The sequence below is a fragment of the Pyxicephalus adspersus genome, chromosome 7 (genome assembly GCF_032062135.1).
Source record: "Pyxicephalus adspersus chromosome 7, UCB_Pads_2.0, whole genome shotgun sequence".
Classification (NCBI taxonomy): Eukaryota; Metazoa; Chordata; class Amphibia; order Anura; family Pyxicephalidae; genus Pyxicephalus; species Pyxicephalus adspersus.
Window position 1 is genome coordinate 58,999,882 of NC_092864.1, and position 13,321 is coordinate 59,013,202.

General features: G+C 37.1%; 1 protein-coding gene across 1 annotated transcript in view; it reads right to left on the minus strand.

Moving 5' to 3' along the window:
- Positions 1–13,321, minus strand: part of PLCL1 (phospholipase C like 1 (inactive)) — a 166,631-nt gene that overhangs the window by 46,046 nt on the left and 107,264 nt on the right. The gene's annotated exons all lie outside the window — the stretch shown is intronic.

Sequence of the window (13,321 nt, forward strand, 5' to 3'; positions counted from 1 at the left end):
TGACTTATACTCTATATTTTAGAATAAAAAAGATTATTGAACAAAGATTGACATTTTTTTCATTTTAAAAAGAAGGTCATACTAAAGAAGACACCAGCAGTCTTTATATGGTAGTGAAGTCTCCTTGCCCCATAAATTTAATTTCTTTTATGGGAAGCCTGAACCACAATTCAATGAGCATTCATTGAACATTTAAACAAACACTACAAACTAACCTTGACATCAAGATAGCATTTCTGAATAAGGAAAGGTGTGAAAGGCATTTCAATGTGTTTAAACAATTACGTACTCTTTGGAGCACATCTACTTTTAATAGACAAATTATGAACTTGACTTTTAAACTTGTAACGTTGTGATATGATGTATTTAAAGATAAATTGAACTCACTCAAAATTAATTTTTTGTAGATACTTGTGTTGATACTTACCTTTACAGGGGCTAGGATGAGGTAAAAGAGTAACATACTGTATATAGTGTTGGGATTTCAATTGCAATTACCGTCCTAAAATATTGTATGTATTTTTTTTAAAAAGCCCCACATATCTAAAATTTAATCTAAAAGTTCAAAGAAAATACTAGCGCTGATATTTTATATGCTTAAAGAAATCAAAGAGAGATCATAGAAGCTTCTGCCACCAGTCCACTGGTTAAATCAAATCAATGTGGTGTTTTTAGAACCTTTCAGGAGTACCCAGAAGTCTGGGTAAAAAAAAAAAAAAAAAAAAGAATATATACCCACAAACTAGGATAAACTATAATAGTTTTATTGTAATATTTTGAGCAACACTGAAATAAAGCCAGAAGAACATTTTTTTACATAATTATAACTCTTTCAATTGTTTTACTGAATTAGGCTTTAAATGTCACGAAATATAAAGCAACCAGGTAACGCTAATATTTATGTACATATTGCAGTCATGCCACACCCTTCACAGAGTTTTGCAATCCAAATTACCAGGTTTTCTAATGTGGATTACATAGAGTTAGAGTGCCTCAAATCCAATCCTGTCCCAATTATCAAGTCTGAATGATATTTAATTTTGTTGTCGTCAATTATTTCCTTAGCATCTGTATGCCTGGAAGAGTAAGTTATCTTCTTAGAATAAAAAAAAACAACTAATATCTTATTATCCTCAGTACATGGCTATAAATAAACAGGCTTGCTTAATGAGCAGAAGTATGCTAGAAGCCAGTAATAAATAGTCATAAAGACTTATTTTCTCTTAAGCAAATAATACTCATAGAGATATTTTGCAAGCTAGAAGACTAATTATCTTGAGTGTTCACCTCCTGAGCCCTAAAATATTTCTACTTCACTAATCCAAAACAAACAGCCAATTAGGAGGCACGTGACAGGTTATTACTTAATGAGATACATTCTTCCAAAGCCTATAGTTCTGGAAATGAATGCCAACCTATTGTGATATACAAGTACAAGGTGGTTCATGAAATGTGACCTGTTTTAAAGGCTTAAAGCTAAATTCCTGGAAAACAGCCATGTAAACATACAGCTGTAATACAATGAATGATTTTACCCTCCAAAGGATTCTCTTTAGTCTTCCTTGAGATCCATCTACTTTTAAACATATAGCCAGGTCCTGAAATTCTCTACAGAGGCAAGATGTGTACCACAGCCATCTCTCCCACTCATTTAATAAACATCATGAGGAAAGATGTGTTGCACTGTTACAGTACCCAGTACAGGATATCAGGGTACAGGGTATCTGACCTCATTAGTGCCAGTCTGTATTTATACTGGGGAACAATTTTGAACAATTTTTTGTTTACTTACATTTTTAAGCCTATTTACACTGAAATAGGTATGCTGATTCTGAAAGTGCAGTTAGTTTTCTTCTATCACGTCATGTTTTTTCTTTACTGCTTATATTAATGTGATTACTGTAGTGTATAGGCTATTCATTTACACGCAAGACAGTGTGGTCAAAGGTTGTGCGCTGCTCTACGTAGCGCATAAACAAATATCCTGCTTACACACTTTTTCCTTTCTTTCAGATCATGTCAGGCTCTGCTGTTTCTTGTCGTAAGTGCCCAAACAACCCTAATTCATTTTGTTATATGTGGCAGTTTCACCATTCCCAGTCAAAACTTACTTGAAAAAGGAACTAAGGTATCGTTCGAACCAGAGAAATTGCATTACTTTAGAACTGACAGTGGCATTGTGTATTGCCATAGCATACCTGGTTTAATGGAGGAATTGGAAATTTTAATCTATAACTCAACTGAATGGCGACTATTCATCGAGAGCTGAAAGCGGAGCTTAAAGTGTGTCCTCCTTCACAATGGCAATATATTTGGGTCAGTCCCAATTGGCCATTCAGTTTCTCTTTGTGAAGAATATACAGACATAAAGAGAGTCATTGAGTTGTTGCAATATCACCAACACAAATGGGTAATCTGTGTTGACCTTAAAATGGTATGCTTCCTTCTTGGTCAGCAACGCAGATACACCAAGTATCCCTGTTATCTGTGCATGTGGGACAGTGAGAGGCATTGGGTGGAAAGGAATTGGCCTCCAAGATCTGCCCTAAAACCAGGTGACATTTTATTACATTATTCCCACCTCTGCACATGAAACTGGGTCATGTGCAGTCCCCCCCCCGGTGGCACCATGGATAGAGTATTATATGCCAATAGGGTGGGGATATAACAAATACCCATCTGAGAGCACACCTTTTGAATGGGGTACCACTATATTAGGCTTGTAAGACCTACACACTCCCCCCCCCCCCCCCCACTTGCCCTTAATCCACCTGAGTCTTCCCCACCCTGCTTCTATCTCTCTCCTTCCTTCTCTCCATTCTCTCTGTACTTTTCTCAATACTTTACTTCTCTTCATACTAATTATGATAGTCAGGGTAAACATATGCCTGGTAGGGTGTGAATGGGGTAACCTCAACCTGGGAACCCCTTTAGGAACCTATGGCTCTCATTATAGACCAGGATCAGCCCAATGGGCGTTGATAAGGATTCATATCTCTGCAGCCTATATACTACCTGTACAATTAGCCTTATATGTTTTATGTCTTGATAAGCCTTGGCTGACTGTTTACTGCTGTTTATTTGTGTACACTTTTTATGCACTTCCTTGAAGAATGTCTGTTTTATAAGCAGAATTGTGCATTTTTGTTAAACTTTAATGTAAATTTATTGAAACCAAAAAGTGGGAATGAATAAAAAAAAAAGAAAAGAAAATAAGAAACAGGATGGTGTTTAATTTACCTTTCGGCAGACCCCTCTAGGAAATATACTTATGTAAAAGACCTGGAATTAGTTAAAAGTCAAACATGAATGATAAACAGCTTATTTTATGCTCCCTAGAATATGGTCATCACTTGCTTGCTGGTAGCAACAACCTATTTAGTGGGCAAGACCAATTAACGTGTGATTGGAATATAAGAAATAAAGCTGTATACTTTCAATGCCAAACATATGCAGCAACATCACAACATCACAACTTTCTTTATTGGTCTGAACAGAAAACCACCCTGCTGCTTGAATGCTCTTTCTCTAATGCATTTTGTGAAGCCTTAGCAATGCTCTTTTTATTTATTCGACAATATATCACCAAAAACAAAGAGAGGAAGAAATGTCTACTCCAACATCCCCAAAACAAAATCTGGTGATAAAGCAACTGTTGCGCAGTCTGCACTTTCATCTTCAGCACTCAGTTCTTGAAGTTGGCAATGAGGTTTAGACTTTGGAATATTATACGTATTTACATTCTTGACATTTTCCCCTCAGGGCTTGCAGATCAGAAGAAACAGCCTTTATATCAATGGGTGGTCTGCATGTTTCATAATTCTTGTTATTGTTAGGATAATGTGTTTTAGAGGGGCCAGGACAAGCAGAGGGTTAACAAAACTAAACGATGTTCTTATTTAAAGGACGCAGACCAAAATCTCAAATCATTTGTCATCCTTTGAAAGATTAAAATATATTTTAGTATTAAACCTCTAAATCTTACATGATACCCTATGATTCTACCCTCTGAATGCCTTATACAAGCAGGGAGTATATGTGGGTTTCAAGGTGGGGCTTGTTTGGAGATGTATGTGGTGCACAATGCTCATCCTAATATCTGATATGCATGTACTACCAAATGAAGCACAGGAGTGTCTGGGGGCAAAGAAGGATCAGGGGGCTATGTCCTGGCTTCATCTATTAATCCAAGGTTGATGTGATAACATAAGCATTGCCTGTCTAAGAATACAAAGAGGCAGTTAGGTGACCAGTTACCCTACACATTCCTAGCAGCAAATTTAAGATTTAAGACCACTGGGAACTGCTACGTTAAATGGAAAAGTATAAATAAGGAGCTATATAAACCTACCATTTCACCACAAAAAAACAAACATTGTCTACCTCACTGGAACCATTGCATTTCACCAAAATAGTGAAATTTTGCAGAAAGATCCCATTTAAAAGTGGTAGCAATTCTGCCAGCCTGAACAAGCTACTACAGCATGTATTCTTCCTGTAAAACTTCCTGTAAAACTCCTCTGATCTCTAATGAGCAAACTTATATTTTCAGCCAAGCACTTAATTATATGAGTTTTAAATGAAAATCTATAATACATTTAGTAAGTGTGTATGCCCGTGATAAACACATCAAAGATCTGCATCTGATTTAAAATTATGTCTCTCAGATGGTGACACACTTTTTAGACTAAATAAAACTGATTTTACAGAATCTTGAAAACGAAAAGTGAGCAATGTGTTTGTTTCCATCACACACAATACATTTTTAAAGAATTAAAATAATGACAATGGAAATTTTGTCACCTTGTACTTATGCTTACTGATTGACTGATATATGCTGGTTCAATCTTTCACTAAGGAACAGGTAGTAAATAAAAGTAACAACATATTCTAGCAGAAGCCAGTGTAAAACACATGAAAAAATGTATAATACAAAAATCATTAGACTGGTGTAAAATGACCCTCCAATGATTCTCCTAAGTTTAACATGGTTGTAGGTAGACTAGAGACTGATTGGCTAATGTCACCCCAAGACCCATTTCTGGTGAATATTATAACAAAGCCTGGTGGTACTTATTTTCAGCCATCAAATATTATAATGATCAGGTGTGTAGTTGCTTGTTGTTCTTTATTTTTAGATGCCCAATGTACTGAATTACTAATACAGAGCAAACATGTAGCATTTTAATTATTATTACACAGTATTTATATAGCTCCAACATATTACTCAGCACTGTACAAAGTCCATAGTCATGTCACTAGCTGTCCCTCACCGGAGCTCACAATCTAATGTCCCTACCTCAGTCATATGTCCTACAGTCTAAGGTCAACTACATACAAAGTCACTACATAGTGAAATAATGCCTAAAACTGTAGCCTGATCTTATTCTTTGCCTGGAATTCCACTTTATTGTAAGACATATTTTAAATATTTGCTTTCTGACAGCAGTTCAAAATGTGTACAACCAGTGTTACAATGTTTTCCACCTTTACATGTTTTAACGTGTTTCTATAAATGTCCTACCCGGAGAGAAGAAACCATAAGCCTGCAGAGGGCACTAATGTTTCTTGATGACCCCCAATCACAGCAGTGTCTGAATTGTAGTATAAACAGGAACACCATTTGCTTTCTTTTGTGATAACATTGCTTTTGATGTTTTCTTTTTGTTCCAAAGCAGCAAAATAATCAAGGAAATGACTTCCTTTCTTAACAACAACTATCCGAAAGCTACATTTTTTCACAGTATGGTCCTTCGTAAATCCCTTAACATGTAAGCATAATGGCCATGATTTATTAAAGTTCTCCCAGGCTGGAGAGGATACACTTTCACCAGTGAAGCTGGGTGATACAGCAAACCTGGAATGGATCTGGTCCGGGATTGAAAACATCTGCTAACAAATAGCTTGACTTTTAGGAAATCTATTCCAGGTTTGCTGGAAAACCCAGCTTCACTGATGAAAGTGTATTCTCTCCAGCCTTGGAGAACTTTAATAAATCAGGGCCAATGTCTTGTGATGATGAATTATTACAGTGCTGAGCTAATTGTAATTTAAGGTGGGTAAGGCTGCCCTTGTTTCTGATCTTCCAATTATTTCAACTACACTACTCAAAAATGCTGGAAATAAACGCAATCCCTATCAATGTGAGCCATTCCTTGACAGAAAGGGACTGCGTTTAAAACAAAAACTGAGGTAGGTTTTGAACCAATACACTGCATCCTGTAACTTCTATAAAATCCTACTGTGTAATATATTCTTTATTATTGTGCAGCAGCACTCAGCTATAGTAGATAAACAAGAGGTCCACCTGGACTGATTTGTTTGTAAAATTGGAAGAATAGTTGGTTTATTTGTGCCATCTTAAGGTCATTTCAGACTTGTGGTTGACCACAGTGTTCTACCACAGGCTCAACCATGCTCCCAACTGCTCCTATTCAACTGAGCAGCAGCAGCTGGGAACCATTTTGTGCATGTGTTTGCACAAAGATGTGGGTGCAGTACATTAAAGCATGGTTCCTGAATGTGACATGTTGTTTTTGTCCAAACAGGTTATTTCCTCCTCTGGAAGAAGATTAACACACTCTTTAGTCACTGGCAAGGTACCGATGGATTGGCGTAAGGCCAATGTGGTTCCTATCTTCAAAAAGGGAGCAAAGTCATTACCAGGTAACTACAGACCGGTTAGTTTATTGTCCATAGTTGGAAAGGTCTTAGAGAGTTTGATAAAGAGCCACATAGAGGAGTTTGTGCTAGAAAATATTATAAGTGATAGTCATCATGGCTTCAAGAAAGACAGAAGTTGTCAAACAAATTTAGCAGTTGATATAGTGTACTTGGACTTTGCTAAAGAATTTGGCACTGTACTTCACAGACGGTTAATATGCAAGTTAGGGTCGATAGGTTTAGAAAAGTCAATCTGTAAATGGATACAGAACTGGCTTAAAGAGTGCATCCAGAGAGTTGAAATTATTGATTCATACTCTGAATGGTCTAAGCTTATTAGTGGTGTACCCCAGGGTTCAGTGTTGGGACCTTTAGTGTTGGGACTGTATAACATCCTAATAAATGTTTGGGATTAAAAGTACCATTTCTGTGTTTGCAGATGACACAAAACTATGTAATGGAATTAGGTCCGTACAGGATGTCTGTAATCTACAAGCAGACCTGGATGTACTGTTTGATTGGGCAGCCAAGTAGTAAATGACATTTAATATACATAAATGTAAAGTTATGCACTTCGGAGCTAACAACATGCATGAGTCATACTGTCTAGGGGGAATACATTTGGGGGAGTCAGAACTGGAAAAGGATCTGGGGGTTCTGGTAGATCATAGACTTAATAACAGCATGCAATGCCAAGCTGCAATATGTAAATCTAGCAAAGTACTTTCTTGTATTAAAAGAGAAGTAGACTGCAGAGATGGAGACATAATCCTGCCCCTGTACAAAGCATTGGTCAGACCACATCTGGAATATGCAGTCCAGTTTTGGGCACCAGTTCACAAAAAGGACATTGTGGAACTGGAGAGAGTACAGAGAAGGGCAACTAAACTTATAAAAGGAATGGAGGAGCTCAGCTATGAGGAGAGATTAGCTGAACTGAACCTATTCTCCCTTGAGAAGAGACATTTAAGGGGGGATATGATCACCCTGTATAAATACATATAAGGTATATAGAGAACTCTCTTTCCAACTATTCATTTTAAGATAGTTACATAGAACAAGAGGGCATTATTTGCATCTGGAGGAAAGAAGTTTAAGGAAGGGATTCTTTACTGTATGGTCTGTGAAAATGTAGAATAAGCTCCCTCAGGAAGTAGTTTCAGCAACTACTATAGATTGAAGAGAAAGCTGGATGTATTTCTAGAAGCACAGAATATAACTGGGTATTAAAGCTTTAAAGCAAGGATAACAGAGACTGTTGATCCAGGGAACATCCGATTGCTTTGTGGAATCAGAAAGGAATAATTTTCCTCAGTTGCAGCAAATTGTACCAGGGGTTTTTATTTGCCTTCCCATGGACCAACTATGTCTATAGGGTATTATATCTGAGATTTGTTTATTTCCCTAGTGGTTGAACTTGATGGACTTACGTCTTTTTTCAACCTAACCTACTATGTAACAGCAAATAAACAGCAAAGCAGTTGTGAAGCTCTGTGGTTGACTGCATAGTGGTTGGGTGGCAGGGTGCTAACAGCTCAGTTGAAAACGGCAAGTCTTACAGTGAAGTATCTATAACTGTTTTTTTGGGGGGATGATCCAGCAAACCTGTAATGGATTTCCTAAAAGTCGTTAGCTATTTGTTTGCAAATGTTTTCAATTCTGGATCAGATCTATTCCAGGTTTGCTGGATCACGCAGCTTCACTGATGAAAGTGTATCCTCTACAGCCTTGAATAGCTTTAATAAATCAGGCTTAAGTCTCAATTTAGAAACTCCACTTTAGTGGAATTACTATCTGGTAGGTAAGTCACCTTTTGGTTGAAGGATGAGCTGCTGTGGGACTGAATTGTACAGAGAGTAAAGGATGTCATCTAATAAACCCAAAGACACATTTTGACACTAAGTGCAACAAGTGCTTGCCGTCTATAAAGTATTAAATTCCAAGAAGCACCTAGAACAGGAACATAACTTAGCTCATATGTCTTCCTATGTAATTCACAGAACATGAGCTGCTGAAATACTGTATTGCAATAAAACACAACAACATATACAGTCTGTGTTTATGGGCTTTTGCTAGCATCAGAACAGTTTTTCTCCCTTTCAAAGTCAGTGACAATCCAAAAAGCAGTTGAAGCAGATTGATGCAACTTTGAAGGAGAACAAATGCAGGTCATAAAAAAGTCAGCTGCAGGTTAAATGCACCTGTCAGTAAAAGTTGAAGCATCTCAAAATTGTCTTAAATGCAGGCTAAATAGATTTGAAAGCAAGCTGCGTTTGCCTATTGACATAAGTGCAAAGTCTATTAGATGATAGAAATGGTGCTTGATGTCATCATGAGAAAAGAGGATAATTTTTTACATGGTCACTCACCAGCATTTGAATGTCTGGATGTTCATTCTTTGTTTCAATAAAAATGTATAGTTCACAAATCCATGATCGGGTGAATAATAAATCATGCATGCATAAATCACGCAAACTGCACCTTTATGCAACCCCCCCTTCCCCCATTGTGCACCATCCAGGTTAATTTTAAATTGATTGACCAGAAGCAATTTGTTCTGACCATGTTTTATTCTTCCATAGAACATAAATTGATAAATCCCTATGAAAAAAAAAATCCCTATTTTCTATGCAGATTTCCTTGCATTGTATACTATAGGCAGTTCTGTGACAGATCACAAATGGTTTTTGATCTCATGGTAGCATGACTATGAAATCTCCTTTGCAGCATAGTATATTATATTAGGCAGTAACCCATCTAAATCAAATGTATTCTGCTGATCGAGATCTGCACAATATGACAAAGGATGTTAGATTTATTTTTAGCTATGACTTATACAGTATATTGTGTATTGCACTAATGTAGCTCTATTAATACTTTCGTGACAGTGCCATTATTCTCAAAATGAAGCCGCTGGAGTCTACTTGTGGGAAAGCCTGTGGAATGTTGACCAGATGTTGCTTTGGTATAGGGGAAGCTGGATTTCCTTTCAGGGCAACTGCAGTTACAGTTTTTGAAGGAAAAATTGAGAAAAATGGCTTATGTAACTTGCTTAGTTATGGGAGATGCCACTTCTAATGTCTGCCAACATTTCTGCCACCGCTCGGAGCTTTAGACATGTGAATATTTGATCTTTATAGAAGCACTGATGCGAAAACAGGAATTCAAAACTGTCACTGTGGTTGGTGATAGAGAACTATAGCGCATGATGGCTTTAGTGAAAACTACATGTTTGTGTTTATTAATATCCAGTAATGGCTTTGGTGGCCCATACAGAGCTGTATTTGTGAAAATAAAATGGGTAGAGGCACAAAGGCAAGCAACTTCAAAGTTTAAAATATATCTAGGTAATGTTGGTGAGGAGTCACAGGAATAACTACAACACACATCAGTCTACCCTTGCTGCAAGCTTTTTACCTTTTTACCTTTTATGTAAAAGACTGTGGCTATAAGGTGTTTCCAATACTTAATCCTAAATTTATTAATAGGAATCAGGTAAAGGGATAGCCAAGATATATATATAAATATATAATTATATTACCGGTATTTCCCTGTAGTTTAAGCGTTATTACATAACATTAGTTGTCATTACTTGTTGGAAATGTACAATTATGCTTTATTAGCTGTAATCATAACAGCTTAAAATTAAATGAAGCATTTTGTTTTATCTAGCAAAGAGGCCAATGTACCTCACATTTGCCTATAAACAGTCCTTAAAAGCAAGTGATTTGCCAAGGCTGTAAATCTGTGGGTAAATCAGGAAAGAAAGATTGATTGACAAAGAGCAAACATATTCCCTCCTATGTATATTCAGAAACACCTGCCTTTCCTGTGGTGTGAATCCAACCGGAATCCTGTCATTCATTAAATAATGAAGCACTGCGTGTGTTTCTAGGTAGAGGAAGAAAATATGGACTCTGATGTCAAATAACTAAATGATGCTGACAGAAGAAAAGTTCAACACTAATTGTGAACTTTCAAATTGCCCATGCAGAGTTTTACATACTTTACTTTTTGTGACTTCCTCACTGCTCTGAGTTTAGCAAAATTCAAAACACTTATAGGTGTGATTGGATTTCCTACATGCTGTCTTTTGGACACACAATTACCTGGCTTTGACAGGTGAGGGCAGAGAAAATCATCAGCCTTGAGTAAGCCACAACCTTAAGCTTACACAAAGATTCTCTTTGGCCCCACTATCCAAATAGAGTAGCTCCTTAATGGTTCCTTCCTAAACCATCTATACAAACTGTGACCTTATTACCACTACTGTTAGAAAATCTATAGCTATCGCCCCACAATTAGTGTAATATGATGCTCGGACCCTGTGACTTGGTTCTTAGTACATAGTAGCTGGGTTTCACACAGAATCCCCCCTCATGACTGTAATCTGTAGACATTCACAATCAGATTTCTCCATGCTTAGATATTATTAAAGCTGAACTAAAGTTCCAGAGAAAAAACTAGCGATTAGGAAGAGCTTTATTGCAGAAAGGGAGAGGCAATATTCCTTCAGCAATAAGAATTCTTACCTGCCTGATGTCTCATTTCAGCTCTCGAAGTTGCTTAGCATTGGTTGTCAGAATACCCAGTACATCCTGGCTTCCCCTGCAGTTGCAAGGACTAAATGAACTCCCTAAGTCATCATGACCCAATCAAGATCCACAAAATGACAGGGATAGGTGAGAAATTACAGAGTTTAATTTTGCTTTAATATGTGATCTATCTTAGAGCTAGGAATGTGCACCTTTACAAGCGCCTAGTTCTGAGACCGAGCTGTCACAGAAAGCCACAGGTCTCAAACTACTAACTTGGAACCAACAAGCATAGTTCTCTATCATGTAATCACCATAACAGCCGTTCGCTGTAATTATATGATAATTGTTTACAAACAAATATGCCCTATCAGTATGAGAAAGAGACTCACAGTGACAAACAAACACAGTTATTTGGTTTATGGTGACTCTTTTGACAAAAATCATAACAGAATAAACAGACTATGATCCTAGGAGAAACAATTGTTGCTCTCTGACTCCTAAGACTGCAATGTCCCACCAACTCGTTTAAGTTAGCATGATGTGAACACAGTTAAAATTAGGCTCTTATGGATACAACTTTAGCCATATATTAGCCCGCAGCAATCTCTTGGCTTATTTCTATTTTGCCTATGCCATTATTTTAATGATTTGTTTTCCTTAGGTGACAGGTATACAGAGTACAGAGTTTACTTTAAAAACTTTTAACTACTGTATTGTGTGCGCTGCATGAAATAGGAACTATTCCCCATCTTTTAAATCATATTATTAAACGTCAACAAAATTTGTCTCTGAAAGCAAAAAAAAAGGAAATCTGCCAAGACTTTTTCTTTTTTTCAAATAATTACAAACATAAATAACTACAGACAGTAAGAGCACTCATTACTGAAAATATTTCTAGCACTGCTGAATAAAAGAGCGCCTACTGAGAAATCAGCAGAAAGAGGGCAATTTGGTAGAGCATGAAAAGAAATGCCAGCTCTGCAAAATTACTCTTCCACTTCTGTAATGGGCAGTCCCCATGGGTAACGTCTAACCTTACTCACTTTTTATGAGACCTTGTAAAAAAGAAAAGAGGTACAAGCCTGAGAATCTATCAAATTAACTACGGCATGTGTATTATAGAGCTCCTTAGTGCCACTTAGAGAAATTGTTTCTGGATCTCTTAAACACTGCCTAAGGAGGCCGAACAGTATTAATGGTGAGATAATACCTAGAGGTTATGTGTAGGCACAAAAAATAAAAGAATGATGGTATAAAATGCAGCAGTGCTGTGTGCAGCATGTGTTCTGTTATTTAGGTAATATAGATGAATTCATATCCAACATTAGTGCCATTTATGTTTCTGCAGATATTTATAAAAACACAGTGGGTAGCAGTGGAGACTTGGAGAGCTATAATAAATCAGGCCCAATGAAACAAATACAGTACAAAAGCACCAATACTGGCCACTGCTTATGCTAAATGCCTAAAAATACATTTTATGATATATAAATTATATTAAGGCTGAATTGATTTGTATAGAATTTTTATTTCAACAAAATGGGTGCAAAATTAAACAGGATTACATTTTTTTAGTGAAAATAAGGTTTAAAGAATGCCTAAACTAAAATTTTTTACTTAACCGCTGCAGTAATAAAGACTAAATGGGAGTGCAGAGCATCCTGGGATACTCAAGTTACCCATCTCAGGAGGCTTCTGAATGCTGAGGCATGCGCTGAAGGAGCTTTTTCTTCAATTTTGAAAAAAAATGCCGATCTCTCGCATGGGCAGTGTGATTGACACTTCCCATTTACCTACCATAGGCTATGCCACCCGATCTAGCGCCTGCACAGTGCGAGATCAGGTGACGTAGGCAGAAGTAGGAAGAAGAAAAAAGATGGTGGTGCCCAGCCCTTCCTCAGTGCCTGGATGAAGATGGATAAGAGTATGGTAGGGACATTGGATATGGTAGGGACATTAGATTGTGAGCTCCTTTGAGGGACAGTTAGTGACATGACTATGAACTTTATACAGCGCTGCGTAATATGATGGCGCTATATAAATACTGTATAATAAGAGAACATCGCAGGATCCAATACAGGAAACCTCCAGAGGGAGTGAGGGATCTGCGGAAAAAAAAA